The sequence below is a fragment of the Pleurodeles waltl genome, chromosome 11 (assembly GCF_031143425.1).
Source record: "Pleurodeles waltl isolate 20211129_DDA chromosome 11, aPleWal1.hap1.20221129, whole genome shotgun sequence".
Lineage (NCBI taxonomy): Eukaryota > Metazoa > Chordata > Amphibia > Caudata > Salamandridae > Pleurodeles > Pleurodeles waltl.
In genome coordinates, this window is record NC_090450.1 from 876,854,244 (window position 1) to 876,869,831 (window position 15,588).

Here is a 15,588-nt window from a genome sequence, read left to right on the forward strand (position 1 = left end):
CTCAGTGCACCATACAAATACACATAGGACTGGACTTATGATGAAGTTGGTACATAAGAAACTCAAAATAACACTCTGCACGAAAAACAGTAAAAACATAGCACACAACCACAATGGTTGCCTACTTTTACATTTGAAGCTTTCAGTACACCTCCACTTACCTGCCACAAAGCTATATAAATAATTTCGGGATGTTTGCAGCTTGAGTAATGGAGCTGCTACATGAGGACAATGGACTGCATAATGTGACTGCCTTTCAGGCACATATTTGAAGAGTTATTTAATAATGACAAAAAACAGAATTGAATACTGTTATTTATAAAATGTAGGACATGTATTTATCTTTATTGTTATATTTGTGCTATGGTAAAAGGTTTTGAAAAATCTAATGCAATAAATAATTGTATTTATTTACACTAGTCATTAGTGCTAGGATAGATAGTGGAAATATATAATAATTTATAAAATGCTCAGTTTTTAAATTCTCTACACACTTTGTATGTTCTTTGTTGTCGACATAGTTATGTTTTTCTAACAACTTTGGTAGATATCAATGAGTGAAATTACCTTAGGCCAGTCCAATGTACAAAAGTCTTTATGGCACTTGACTCCTGACAGCCTAACGGCCTCCACAAGGTAAAAGCATAAATGGGGCGGCAGGCACCTCAAGCATCTGTGGGTAGGGGTGGTGGTGGGGGTTTGGGAGGGGGATCCTTGGGCTTTGGTTTGGGCGGGGGTGGGGGTTTTACCTTTGATTTGTACGGAGAGGCAGGGTTTTGGGACTTATGATTAGGGGCAGGTGATTTCTTGGGGATAGGGGAGGCTTTTTGGTGGGTGTAGGGGCAGCAGAGGTAGAAGGGGGGGGGTCATCAGAGGACTTGGAGGTGGAGGGACTTGGCTTGAGGAGGGAACCATGGTGAAGAGGTGCAACACGGGGTGGGACAGGCTCAGGAAACAGATCAAGACTGGCAAGGAAAAGCTTCATAGGAGCTCAGGGGATGGATTGGGAAACTGGTTTGGGAATGGAGGTAGAGGGAATGATTGTAGGACGTGTAGGTGTGCTGGATATGGGTGCAGAGTTATGCACAGAATGTTTCAGATGGAGGAGTGTTGAGTGTCTGAGTACGGGTGTTTATATGTTGTGGGAGGAGGGGGGTAAGAGAGGCTGGGAGAGGACAGACAGGTCATGTGGATGTATGTTGGGGTGGTGTCTGCATGTAAGGTGGGAGTGCTGCATGTGTCAGTGATGGTGGTTGTGGTGAGTGCAGATGTGGTGCATGTATGAGTGTCTGCTGTTGTAGTGACTGAGGGCAACACAGAAGTGGGGACTGGGAGTGAGGATGCAGTGCTGGCAGGTGTGAGTAGTGATGTGACTAAGGGAGAAGGAGCTGGGGGATATAGGGGAGGTAGGGGCTGATGTTGTATCTGCTTTTGTATGTTGAGTGTATGCATACTTGTGATGTGATTTGTGGTGCCTGTGTTTGTCTTTGCGTACCTTGTCTGTTGCTTTGGGTGAGTGCTTGTCGGTATGTGTGGCTTGGCTGGGAGAGGGGTCTGGGATGGGGCACAGGTAGCAGGAGGGAGGAGGGAAGTACGAGGGACACTGGCTTCAGAGTGAATGCCCTCCAGGTAAGCATTACTCTGCTGAATCTGGGATGCCAGGCCTTGGATGGCATTCACGATGGTTGCCTGCCCTACAGAGATGGACCTCAGGAGGTCAATAGCCTCGGCATTGAGGGCAGCAGGGCTGACTGGGTCAAGGTCTGAGGTGCCTGCAGTGAAGGAGACGCCCGCCCCCATGGGTGAGTGGGCACAGGCAAATGGGTGGGGAGCTACTGGGAAGACGGTGCTGGTAAGAGGGGTGATTGACAAGGATGGTGCAGGGCTGGTCCCAGAAGGTTCCTCCACCGCTAGGGAGCTTCCATCAGAGGAGGAATCTGTATCTGTGGTATCTGCTCCAGTCTCCCCCGTAGTGCTCCCCTCACCCTCCAACCCACTGGTCCCCTCGGCTTCGATGGTCTCTGCCACCTGGGTCCCATGCTGCAGCCTCCCCACTTGCTGGGGTGCCTCTAATCCTTTGCCTGCTGATGCTAATACATAAAAGGATAGGGTAGAACACAAAGGAGGGGAGGGGGTGAAAAAGGTGGGAGCAGAGGATCAACACAAATACCCTTTGCATATTTGAACAAATCAACAACATTAATCATTTGAAATTCCTGAATGCACCCACTACAACGTCAATAGACATATCTACACACCTACTGTGCATACACTCTAACTTGTACAGTGTCATACCTACCTGTCTCACCCTTAATGGACATGACTAGATAGGTATTGTAACCAACTTAAGATTCTGAATATCCCTGTCATATCCTACAATTTAGCACCTTACATACCATGGCAAATTGTTGCTCAGATACTTACCTATCACAGCAACTAATACTTACATCACAACTGTATCCTATCTACATTATCTGTCATAGCTACACTAGACATCCTTTATCCTATGGCTAACACACCCTTTCCATCCTAAAGCAAACAGTACAGGAAATAAACTCTGTAACTCACCCCCTTGTGGCTGCGGTGTTGCCCTCAAGCACCCATACAACTCTGGGTAGGCCACCACCAATATGCGGGCCATTGTGGGGGGAGCCAGGGTCTGACAAGCACCCCTTCCTCGTTTGGAGGCCATCCCCAACTAGGCTTCTGCAGTCTTCCGGCCCAGTGTTTCAGGTCCTCCCATCGCTTCCTGCAGTGGCTGCTCCACTGGGTATGGACCCCCAGGGTCCGCACTTCTTGGCAATGGCTTTCCACAACCCTTTCTTTTGATGAGTGCTGACCTGCTTGGGAGACACAGAAGGAAAGGCACATTTGTGTAGACCAAACAACCTACAACATTCTTAGGCCTACAAACTGTTAACATATCACGATCGTACACGACTTCCCACTTGTACAACATACCCAGCAGTCATATTCAAAAATACACCCTCCACTGGAATATTCTGCATACACATTTTAACACTCCTACATACCCACGTAGCAACAAATATACCATAATGCGACCTACCTGCTGTTCTGGAGCCCAATACAGCTTTGTGTACAGGGGTAGGACCCCATCCACAAGTTTCTGGAGTTCTTCCGTAGTGAAGGCGGGGGCCCTATTCCCTGTAACATGTGCCATTGTGGCTCCCAGGAACACAACAGAGCAGCACACTCAGTGGAGGTCTTGATGGCTGGAGAGTCAGGAGTCAAGTGAGATACACTGTAGAAAATGGTAGTCACAGCCGCAGTGGTCTGTGCCGTCAACCCTGGAGGTAATCATCATTAGTCCCCCTGTATGCCATACATCAATGTTAACCATTGAGGAGTTGCATGGCGGTTCCGACCGCCTACCGCCATGACCGCATACACCGGCGGAATGAGTTCAATGTCATTTGCTGCCTGTCCTGCATGCAGGGGACAGTCATTTTACACTGTTACTGTTAATAAAGCATAATAAAAGCATTTCTAATCTTTTTCATTATGGACATGAAGTAAGTTACGCTCTAGGACTGTGCACAAAACAATCAGGCAGTATTAACTTTGACAGTGCACAGATTCAGATGATTACATTATGACAGATTGAAAAAAAAACACAATGATGGTGACTGTACACTCGCATTGACAGAAAACCATCTTTCTGATGTAATCCTATGTAAAACCCAGATGTATGTGCAAAATACGTATGTATTGTAACAGCTCGGCACTTTGAAGTCTGTTTTGTATGCAAAAAGTGGTAGCAGATGTGATGTTCATCCTTCATTTGTGACCATGAAGTAGGATGCATGAAGTGTAATCGTTGTCACTCTTGTGTTGTTTGCCATGTGTAGATACTGACCACTGTGGAGGGTGAGACATGCACCTGTGTACCCACCCCGGGTTGACTTAGCAACGATGGAAGAACGCCACATTGTCTCCAAATATCGTCTGAACCGTGCTACAATCAGGGACCTGTGCACTCAGTTGGAGTGTGATCTGCTGGCAGCCATTCAACAACCTACAGGCATTTCTCCAACTGTGCAGGTGCTATCTGTCCTCCACTTCTTGGCCACTGCTCATTCCAGGGGACAGTGGAAATGGCAACAGGTATGTCTCAACCAATGTTCAATAATGTGTTGAGGAATGTCTTGTCTGCCTTACTAAAACATCTGGAAAGCTACATTAAATGCCCCCATACTGCAGTGCTTAATTTGTAAATAAAAAGGTGCTGGTGCTCAAAGCCCTCCTCTTAAACACGAGGCTGCTGTAATTAAATCTGCCAGCACTGAATACTGAGGCAGCGTAATCCTGAAGCCACCTCAGGCCTCTTCAATCCATTTACGGCCACCCTTGCCCCTTCAGCTCATCCTGCAGCTTTCTACTTTCTCCCTTTATGATGCTTTTTCGTTTTTCCCTTCCTTCGTCTTTCCCACATTTGTCTTTTGCTCGCAGCAAATGCTTGAAGCATAAGAATAAGCCCGGCCCTCAAAAATAAGTGCCGGTGCTCAGCACCGGAAACAACAAGCACAAATTAAGCACTGCCATACTGTAGATTTAGCCAGTGTGAAGGCTGAATTCTATGCAATGGGACATATCCGTCATGTGATTGGGGCCCATTGATGGCACCCACATTGCATTAATACCAGGGATAATGAGCAAGTGTATAGAAACCGTAAGAGCTTTCACTCTATTAATGTGCAGATGGTCTGCTTAGCAGACTGGTACATCTCCCAGGTGACTGCAAAGTTTCCTGGGTCTGTACATGATTCCTACATCCTCAGGAATGGCAGTGTCCCACTGTTGATGGCGCTTCTACAAAGAGTAAGAGCCTACCTCATCGGTGAATATGATCAATGTTTGTGAAATTACTGTTACCCCAGCCTTCCTACTCAGTTTGTATGTAACATATTGGATTGTAAATGTTTGTTTCCTTTATCCACAGGTGATTCAGGTTATCCCAACCTCTCCGTGCTACTGACACCGTTGAGGAATCCAAGGACCAGGGCTGAAGAAAAGTACAATGAGGCTCATGGGAGGACAAGAAGGATGATAGAAAGGACATTCGGTCTGTTGAAGGCAAGGTTCAGATGTCTGCACATCTCTGGGGGTTACCAGCAGTACTCACCACAGAAGGTGTGCCATACTGTGGTGGCCTGCTGCATGCTCCACAATCTGGTGCTAAGGAGGAATATCCCATTGCTGGAGAAGAAAAGAGTTAGGGACAATCCAGTGGCAGAAGAGGGAGAAAATCAGAGTGATGAAGATGGGGACGAGGAAGATGTGGTCACAAGGACACAGCTCATTCAGCAGTACTTCAGCTAACATTCTGGTAGGTACATCTCTACATATATCATGTCACATACTGGAGTAAAGGTTGGGTGTACTTTGGCATCCATCTCTGATATGAGTAGGTTTTGGTCTCATTTGGGTATCAGATGAGTGTATAAAAGAAAGGTTGGTCAAGTAGGTCAAATGTCCCACTGTGATGTAATCTAGTTCATCTGTCTGTGTTGCATATACTTCAGACATTCTATCTACACATTTGCTGCTTATTGTATCTTCAATGGATGTATATATTTGGCATCCAAAGGTGTGAGCTGTGTAGTACAACTACAGTGAGTGTGTATTACTCAGTTCATTAATGTAAGATGCATTGATAATCTTGTCTCATATTACCTGAACAGGATTGAGGTCATGTGTTCAATAGCACTGAATTGTCTATCTATGTGTAAATCTACTTTGTAATCGGTTTAACCATCATAATTTGCAGATACATACTGTTGACAACTGTGCTATTGATATGCGATGTACCTTCTTTGCTATCTATTGCAGAAGTGATGTGGATGGTTTTTGACTACTCTTCCCTCTCTGCTACATGAGGACCTAGAGATCTGTGGACACTGACTTTGCAGAAGACAACCAGATGTCAGAATGATACATTCACATCTTCACTGTGTATTAATAGTCACTTTAACATGCCACAATTATGTTGCACTATTTCAATAATTAAACACAAAACACCATAACTTGTGTGTAAGTGTATTTACTGTGAATAAGAAAGGGGAGGATAGGGCACAAAAAAGTGGAACCATGGTGTTCGAAAACATCAGTCTGTTAGGCCAAGCAGTAGGTAGCACATGTCCAGTATCCAAGTGGCATTTGAAAATGGGTCTATGGCAGTAGAGTCAACACTAGCTGCAGCAGATATAGAGGGCTGGTCAGTAGTATGTCTAGTGGAAGGGGTCTGGTGGTGGGTGGAGTACTCATGCAGGACTGTGATGAGCGCCTGTATCAAGCCTTGCATGGAGGCCATGGTGGCATTGAGGGCATGACACTCTTGAATAGCCTCCTGGTGGTACTCCCTCTGCAGCCTCTGACTTTCCCCCAACATGTCTAAAATCTGGCCCATCTTGTCCTGCAATTGTCAGGACTTGTGCTTTTGCCTCATGGGCAGGTGGCTCTCTGGATTGCCCCACCCTGTGGTCCCTAGATGCCCTCCCACTGTCCCTAGGCCCCTGTGCCTGTGTCTCCGGCACAGTGTGCCAACTCCCACTTACACCAGGACCTTCATCGTCTTGTGTGGTGGGTGCTGACTCAGGTCCCTGTGCAGGTGGGTACATTATGGATTAATGTGGCCTGGAGACACTGGTTTGGGGGCGTTGGGCGACAGGTGTTGTGGTGGCTGAGGTCGTGGAGGGCTCTATGGTGTCCTGGGTGAGGCTGGTGGAAGTGGACTGCCCAGAGAGACTGGATGGGCCAGATAGGTCTTCCAGTTCCAGACATCCTGTGTAGCTGTCATCACTGGGGTCTTCATCTATTGGAGGACTGGCTGTTCGTGGCACTGGTTGACTGATGACACTCTCAGTGGCACCTCTGGATAACAGAGATTGTTATTCACATCTACCTGATGTACTTTGCAGGGGCTGCTAGGTAAGTGCTATGTCATACTTCAGTACTCAGGTGTAGTTATAAGAGGGGAATGTGCATTGTTAGGTGGCTAAAGGGTGATGCATTGTGGGAGTTGTAGTGCTTCATTGCTGTACATGCACTAGGTGCATTTGGGAATGTAGACTTTGGGATTGGTGTTAGTGGGGTAGGGTGGGCATGCAGGGGATGGATGCATTACAGGTATACGTAATACAAGGGGATTATAGGCGACTTACCAGTGTCCAGTACGGGGATTCTATTGAGACCCTCAGGGTGCAGGATCGCCAAGACCTTCTCCTCCCATGATGTCATCTCCAGGGGAGGAGGTGGGGGCCCACCCCCAGTCTTCATGAAGGCGATTTGGTGTCTGGACGCCATGGACCGGACCTTCTGCCGCAGGTCATTCCACCTCTTCCATATGTCCTCTCTGGTGCGTGGATGGCTTCCCACTAAGTTCAACTTGTCGAAGATCCTCCGTCATAATTCCATCTTCTTTGCCATGGACATTTGCTGGACTTGTGCCCCGAACAGCTGTGGCTCTACCCTGATGATTTCGTCCACCATGGTTGTTAATTCATCATCAGTGAAACGGGAGCGCTTTTGTCAGGACATGGTGAGTGTGATGTGTGTTTGAAAATTATTTTATGTGAAGTGTGATGTGCGAGAGGTGTGCAGGTGTCTGTGATGTCTGTGTGTAGTGCGATCTTCAGAGTGGTCGTGCAATGTATGGTAGTTGTTTGTCGGAGCAAAGGATTGTGGGTTGTGTGTGTGTTTTGTGGTGTGTCTGGGGGGATGTGATGTGTGTATGTGTATCAGGTGTGGGGTATTTGAATTGCCCAATGTGGTGGTGTGTTGTAGTGGAGATTCCATTTTGACCGCCGCAGCCCGGACCACCAATGGATTACTGCCATGCTAAGACTGCTGTGCTGATTTGTGGGTCGTAAAAAGGAGGGTGATCTTTTTCTGGCGTGGCAGTGTGGGAGGTGGAACCGCCTCGCTGCCGCCGTGGTTCAGCCTGGTGGTGTAGGATTTGTGGCTGTATTCTGGTGATTTTGTTTTTGTGAGTCGGAATAGGGTGGGTGAATTACCGCCGTCACTGCGGTCTTTAGGCTGCTGCCAGCACACAGTCTTCGGGAAAGACCGTCAAAGTCGTAATGAGGGCCATAGTACTGGACCTATGATGAAGTTGGTAAATAGGAAATTCAAAATAACACTCAACATGGAAAACAGGAAAAACATAGCACCCGGCCACAATGTTTGCCTGCTTTTGCATTTAAAGCTCTCAGTACATCTACACTTACTTGCCACAAAGCTATATGAATAATTTTGGGCTGTTTTCAGCTTGAGTAATGTAGCTGCTACATGAGGACAACAAAGCAATTTCACACACTGACATTTTACAATGCACTTAAATAGTCACTTTCGGAGCAAAAAACAGTTATAAAACAAACTCCAGGAAGTCTAAAATTGCCTTTTTATTACAACTTTCCTGAGTTGGAAATTATCAGCTAAGGCAATGGACTGGCAGCAGAGGTTATAGTGATATGTGCTAATTTACAGGTACCCAACACTAAGCCATTATTGTTTTTGTTTTAATTTTGGAAGAGCATATCCAACTTAACAGAAAGAGTCAAGCTGCTATACAACTTAACTACCTTCTCCGAAAAAGAATGGACCAACACCCATACCACAGGTTTGCAGTTCACAGACACGATGGAATCAAAATACTTACAAACAAGGGACAACAAATTACACAATGTCATCAAGTTCTTCCCAGCATTTCAGGCTGCACATTCATATTGTTATCCTGAAACATAAGAGTGTTTTGCTCCAATGGAAATAATTCTTACAGATGTTCAGAGAGAAGAAAATGAAAGAGGTGTTGCTGATGGCCATATTAGAAAGAGATACCAAAGCTAATATTCTTAACTCGTGAACAGTGCACCTTTCTTGAGTGCAATGGGTAGAAATACTACAGTTCTTCAACAAAGGGTTTGCTCAAACTACACCAGGCATGAAGCGAAAATACTCTGCTGGGAGTACAGCCATACAGTGGGTTTGAAGGATGGGCAATTCCACGTTCTATCGACTTACACCAAAACACTAATGATCTATAGCTCGAATTGCAAAAATGCGAGCCTTCTTACTAGCTCTACTGAAGATAGATCCTATAGTTCCAGGGACCTATCACAATGGCATCTAAACAGATACAGAGATTCAAAAGCTGCATGAGTAAGGCTAACCTGCTTTGGGGTAAGGTAGATGTCCTCCAGGACAAGCTAACATTAGTCCATATGAGATACATGATGGCTTATAAAAGTGGAGGCTTTACCTAAGAGGAAAGTACACAGCCGATTCAGTTGCAAGTGTGAGTCATAATAAAGACCGAGTTGCCACTTTAAATTTCATTGATGTGTCTCAGACCATTTAAGAAACAAAAAACAAGACTAGGTATGCAAAAGAGCATAAACCATGCTTCCATGGCTACCACTACTGATTTTGGCTCCCCCGGCACCTACTTCAAGGATGAATATCAGACAAAACACTGTGTTGGTCATATTTGAGACCACCCATACCGGTTCTAGAGGCAGATAGCACTTTAACTTTCCATTTGCTGCTCTGTGTGAGGACAAATTAGCAAGTATCGTTTACATAAATAGAAACCATGTTGCCAATATTTTTCCGGTGCCATCCACCGCTACGTGATACCTCTGGTACTCTCTTTTCCAATACTGCGACTACCCCCCAAAGAAAGGATTTACCAAGCTGTGATTTTCCTGATCAAGAAGGGATAAATCCTCAACCTGCAATGTCTCCTGAACTCGATTTGTTATCAGTGACCCAATCATCATCTGCAGTACTTAAAGTGGAAGATTCACCAGATGATGCTATAGTCACTGTTCTTCAGGTTTCAAACAGTTCTGCTTCTCGCATCATTGTAAGACGCACAGTGATTGTAACTCTGTATTAAGCCTTTGGAAGGTACCTACAGTTGCCTTGGTTCTAGGTCTGGGTTGCCAAATCAGGGACATAATTCCTTTTGTGGATTACAATGCTGATATTTCTCCTAAAGAGTATGCATGTGCACTATCTTTCCAATCATTTGCTGACAGCTCCTGTTCTGCAGAATTTCAGTTGCACTCATTCTCTCACTGTATGGATTACACTTATCTGGTCCAAATCACTGTGTACCCATTTGCTGATGGAATACATTGGGATAAATGTATTACCAATATTTGGTCAACAGAGATTATCCAAATTCCACATGTTCTTCATATTTTTTGAATTACATTATTACTCATAACTTTGTCTTTGACAGCATGTGTGGGATGTCAATGCTATAAAGCGATATTCAGAATTAGAAAGTAATGACACAGCCTGATACTACAAACTAGCTGTAGATGTACTGCATTAATTACTATTGCCACCGTTTAATTAATCACTCCAGTGATCAATGGGAAATCTTCAGTTTCACACAATTGGAACATTGACAAACTTCAATAAAACCTGTTCAAAATGTATAGGGAAATTAATTGTGGCAAGCTAGTGGTTCTGAAAAACTATTTTTGTCTTCAGCCTAGAGAGATGATTTTGAGTGAAATGATCTAAAAGGCCATATAGACGTTATTTTACCTCCTCGTAAAGTTACTCACACTTTTGACAATGGACCTGGGTCAGAGGTGGTAAATCTTAGTCCTTCAGTAGTCATTTTAGGTCTCATCTAACAAACAGTAAAATGTGTCTGGTTGTGAAAGACCTATTGTGGGCTTTCCAAATTCTTACAGTGGGAATAGAAGCTACCCACTACTTTACCATTGGTCGGCTTGATGGCACCCTCATTCCCTTGCTTTATCATCTATGGTTCATCTTGCTAAGGCATCCTGCTCTTGTTTATCTCTCCTCTAGAGCGTATTCTTTTGGTGAGATGACTGGTACATTTCCACTGCTCACATTCAGGGAACTACATTTTTCTTTTTTTCAGCACCCTGTGAGAGTGCATGTATTTTCTATCTCTGTCCTTCGAGCGCAGCTATACACACACTCTTACTCTCCATATTGGCCTCTGCTTTGATGTTACTTCTATTTTACTTTTTTGCCTCAATTTATTTCTGCAGCTTGTGGATCCATTGCTTTTCTGTTGATCTTCCCCTTGCCTTGCACACCACGCTCCTCCATTTGTTTTGTGGCCTGTGATATAGCGGTTGCCTTGATGATTTCTACCTCTCACAGCTCCTGTTGTTTGCACCCAAATTTACACACAATTTCCTTTATCTTTCTTCAATGATCCCCACTCCTCGGTTGCTTTCAGCCACTCACACACACCACTTTTGTTTATCTTTCTGCCCCAGTGCTGCTCCTCCCTTCCTGTCAATCCACTCATTGCCTTTGTCTATTGCTTTCCCAGCCTGCCATTGCTTGTTTATTTGCTGTTACACCAGATGTCTCCTGCCACCTGCTTCACTGCTTTTATTTTGATTTCCCACTCATCTCACTCCTCTTTTCCCTTTGTGGCTTCTCTTACAGCAATTGCTTTTATGTTTCATCCCTCTCTCCACTTCTAATCTTGTTTTTTGTACAATTTTGTCTCCTGGTTCCGTCGCTTTCTTGTTCATTTCCTCACATCTCACACCTGTTCCAACATCGATTTTGTGGCTTCTGCTATATCTGTTGCTTTCATGTTTCTCCCCTCCTACTTTGCTTTTTTTTTTTGCATGATGTGTTCCCCCTCTCCCAGTGATTGCTTGTATATTCTCTCCCTCACCCTGCTCCTATTTTATTTTTTTGCACCCAACCATACACACTGATTTTCTTCATCTTTCCATCCATCCCTGCTTCTCTGAGATTTTCACCCACTTGCACATACCAGTTCCTTTTTTTCTGCTTCTCCATTGCCTTAATCTATCCCTTCTCCAGCCTATCACCGATTACACATTTGCTGACACCCCAATACAGGGCAATATGCTCCTTTAAGATTTATCTGCTTCTTAGTGTTGCTTAATCCTTTATTTTCTTATACAGTTTACATGTACAAAAATATTACCTTCCACTGAGCGCTTTTTTTTTTTAATTTTTTTTTTTTAAATGTCACCTTACCCTTTCTTGGAGGTATGCGCACAGAAGAAAGGTGGTGCTCTATTAAATTCTTAAAATGCCCATTTCCTTCTTGCAGAAGTGACTTTGCTATGCACATCCAACAATTTGTTTTCTTACAAACAATTCTACTGCAACCAAACTGTGAAAGTAAGGCATCCTGCTTTATTATTATTAACAACTTTCAAATACAAGGTTTACTTTCCTATTCTGGGAAATGGAATGAACTATTCCTACCTTGCAGTTATGTTTCAGAGGTTACAGGGTGCCCCTGTGTCTCAATGGGAAAGCTACAGTGCTTTACAATGCTTGTTAACCTAAAGGACTGTTATGTCTATAAGTACTTTAGTTAGCTATTGAGATCATTTTTATACTAATTCCTTATATTAAAAAGAAGTTAAAGTTTGCTTCCTAAATGTCTCAGATATTACAAGTTTGTTCTTCTTTCCAGCATCTATCGTTTGTTGCCCTACTCTTTTTTTAAATTTTGAAGATTCCATTGTCTTCAATTTTATTTTAATTATTGGGGTGGGTGTTATGTTTCATTCCGCCCACTGAGTTGGTAGAATTTGGGGACTTTGAGTTACAGCCAAATTCGGCCAAACGCTGCAAGGTGGAATTGTTTCTCATGAGGCTCCAAAAATGAAAGCCAGATTTGGTTTCCACTGGCTCCATTTACTGTAGTGGGGGGTTGCCGTCAGAGGGCTGCTGCTAAAGTAGATTTGCTAATGTTCCAGTAGATTTTCTACTTAAGCAGCAGCAAAATCAACTCGGTGCAGTTTGTGCTGATTTTTCAGCACTGCTTATGTTACTGGTGCTAAATTGCAGTGTGACGTGCTTATTTTCTGCCCGCTAGTGGAACGCTGCAGAATCTTGCAGAGTTTTTATGTAACTCCACAGAATTCCCTTGAGTGATACTCTGTGAGTTACACCCACCCCTCCTTAATGCATATGCAATTGTAACATGTTTCACTTTTGTAGTAGCTTACACAATTGTAACTCTAAACCTTATGGAGATCATGTAAATATGTTTATTAATCCATACAACACTTTACCTCCTCCTTCCTCTTGTGTTATCACCTACTTTTCTCCACTTTTTATTTTCAGCTCCGCTTCAGATTATTTTTCCCCACTGCTTCTTTATTATTAGTTATGCACTGTTCGGTATTATGGGCCTGATTTAGATGTCAGCAAAGGGAATACTCCATCACAAACATGACGGCTAACCCTTCCATCGTATTACGATCCACCATAGGATAGAATGGTACCGTAATATGGTGGATGAGATATCCTTCACGTTTATGACAAAGTATTCCCCTCTGACGACTTCTAGATAAGGCCCTATGTTTTTATTACAATGTTCTCCTCCACTTACCGTTCTTCTGTTGCCTTTTAATCCCCCAGCCTCTTGCTGTATTTAATTTTTCCTTCATGCTGTGCCATTTATTTAGAGCTCTGGACCATTCCATATCGGTTATGTTCATCTTTAAAGTCCTCTCTTATATAACTCACATGTGCTTACCTGTTTCATTTATCTTCTTGCTCCTCCCTTTCTTTCAAGGCCTTGTTGCCCCCCTGCTTTGTTCTTTTGATGTTTTCCCCTCCTCTCTCCATTGTTTCTTTATTATTTTAGGTTTTATCTCACTCCCAGGTCCATCCCTTCCCACTCTCTCCGTGGCTTTTAAGTCCTGTGTTATAGCAATTACCTTCTTCTCACCACTATGCATTTGCTTTCTTGTATGTAATTTTCCATACCACTTTAATTTATGTTTCATTTCTGATCCCCACTCATACAGTACTTTCTGCCACCTGCACATACTAATTTGCTTTATCTATCCCATTCTGACTGAGGGGACGCCCCCCCCCTGCTTTTATATCCTCAAAAACTTAAATTTACATGGATGCAGGAACATGTAAAGATAAAAAAAATAAAAAAAACACTTGGCTTTCTGAAATTATAATCACTTGAGGGGAGTCTTCCGTAACCTGCATCTACAAACATCTACATACAAAACATGACTTTCTTTACTACACAACAATAAACAAATAAACATACATTACAAAAAATAGTACTTCATATACTGTCTACATTTTTAACTCCCTAACAATGACAACACGTCTAACTCTTTCTCCCACACTGAATCTTCTTTCTCACTATCCCACACTTCCCCTTCTTTTGCTGCCTTTAAACTCCTAGCTCTTTTTCCATCTCAACTACTTTCTGTGCTGTTTTCAGAACCCTCACACACTCAGCCACCAGTCCAATTTCTTACTTAGAAATCAATTTTCCACATTCCTTTCCCAAACATTACTACACATATTACTTTTTGATGACATCGCTCTTCTTAGCTGCTCACATGCTTTTGTCCTGCATCTTAACAATTTATATGACCTTTAATTCCTCTTTTCATATTGATTTTTCACACTGTATTAGTTTCCCCTCTGCTCCTTTCCCCTGCATCTTATCAATTACATCAGCTTTTCGCCCTTCTTTTATGTGCTTAACAACATACTCTTGCATGTTTTTTTAACAATACTGCACATCAAATGCTTTCATCCTTCTTCCCCACTCCTCTGTTTTTGCTCACACAGTGTTTCATGCTATATTCTTATTTCTTTGGTCATTTGCACTCTCATCTTTTCTCCCCACTCTCTGCTTCTGTCCTGCTACTTTTCATGCCTGTTTGCTAGCCATTTTTATTCTCCAACCTTTTAACATGTCTTTAGCTTCTCCACCTCTTTACAGCTTGGAAGAGCTCTGTCTCGCTGCCTGCTGTTCAGATTTATCTTTCTCCTCAATTCTCCATTTCTTTTCTAGCTAGTGTCTCCTCCCTCTCCAAGTTCCTTTTTCATACGCAAAGTTACATAACAATTTCATTTATTTTTCTGCACTGGTCCTCAGTTAGTTTCTTTCATCCAAACATACCTATCTCCTTAATCTTTGTACCTCATTCCTGTTCCTATGCTCCTTATGGGCCCCATGTTGCCCTAGTTTGCGGATTCCGCAACTTGTCATGGCTTGCTTCTTCCATGACACACTGTTGTACACTGTGATATGCTCCTTCATTCTTTATCAGTACCTTACCTTTTATTCTCTTTATTTTGTAAGTCACTTTTGTAGTATAAGAATATTGTTTTCCACCATAATGCCTTTGGTTTATTTTCACACATTTGATTCAAAGACCTGGGATATCACAACCATCACTTACACCATAACGTATGCTTGCTAGTATTTAACATAACACATTTGTTCTTCTTTCCAGTATAAAGGCCATGGCTTTAGTTTGACTTTTTAGTACATTCTGGATTCATATTGCAACCTGCTGGCCTATTGTATTTGCTATTTTATTTTCTGTGCACCAGTTAGAACATGAAACACAGTACTATTGCCTTGTGCAGTGTTCCACTCTATTTTAGGTATGCATCTGTTTGAAATGTGTGACTACAAAACTCATATCTGCTTCCCTTTCTCTAATTTTAATAAATTATTTCAAAATTTTATTCTCACTTGCCATGCAACGCATGCTGTCTGGTTGCGAAATACCTTTTGAG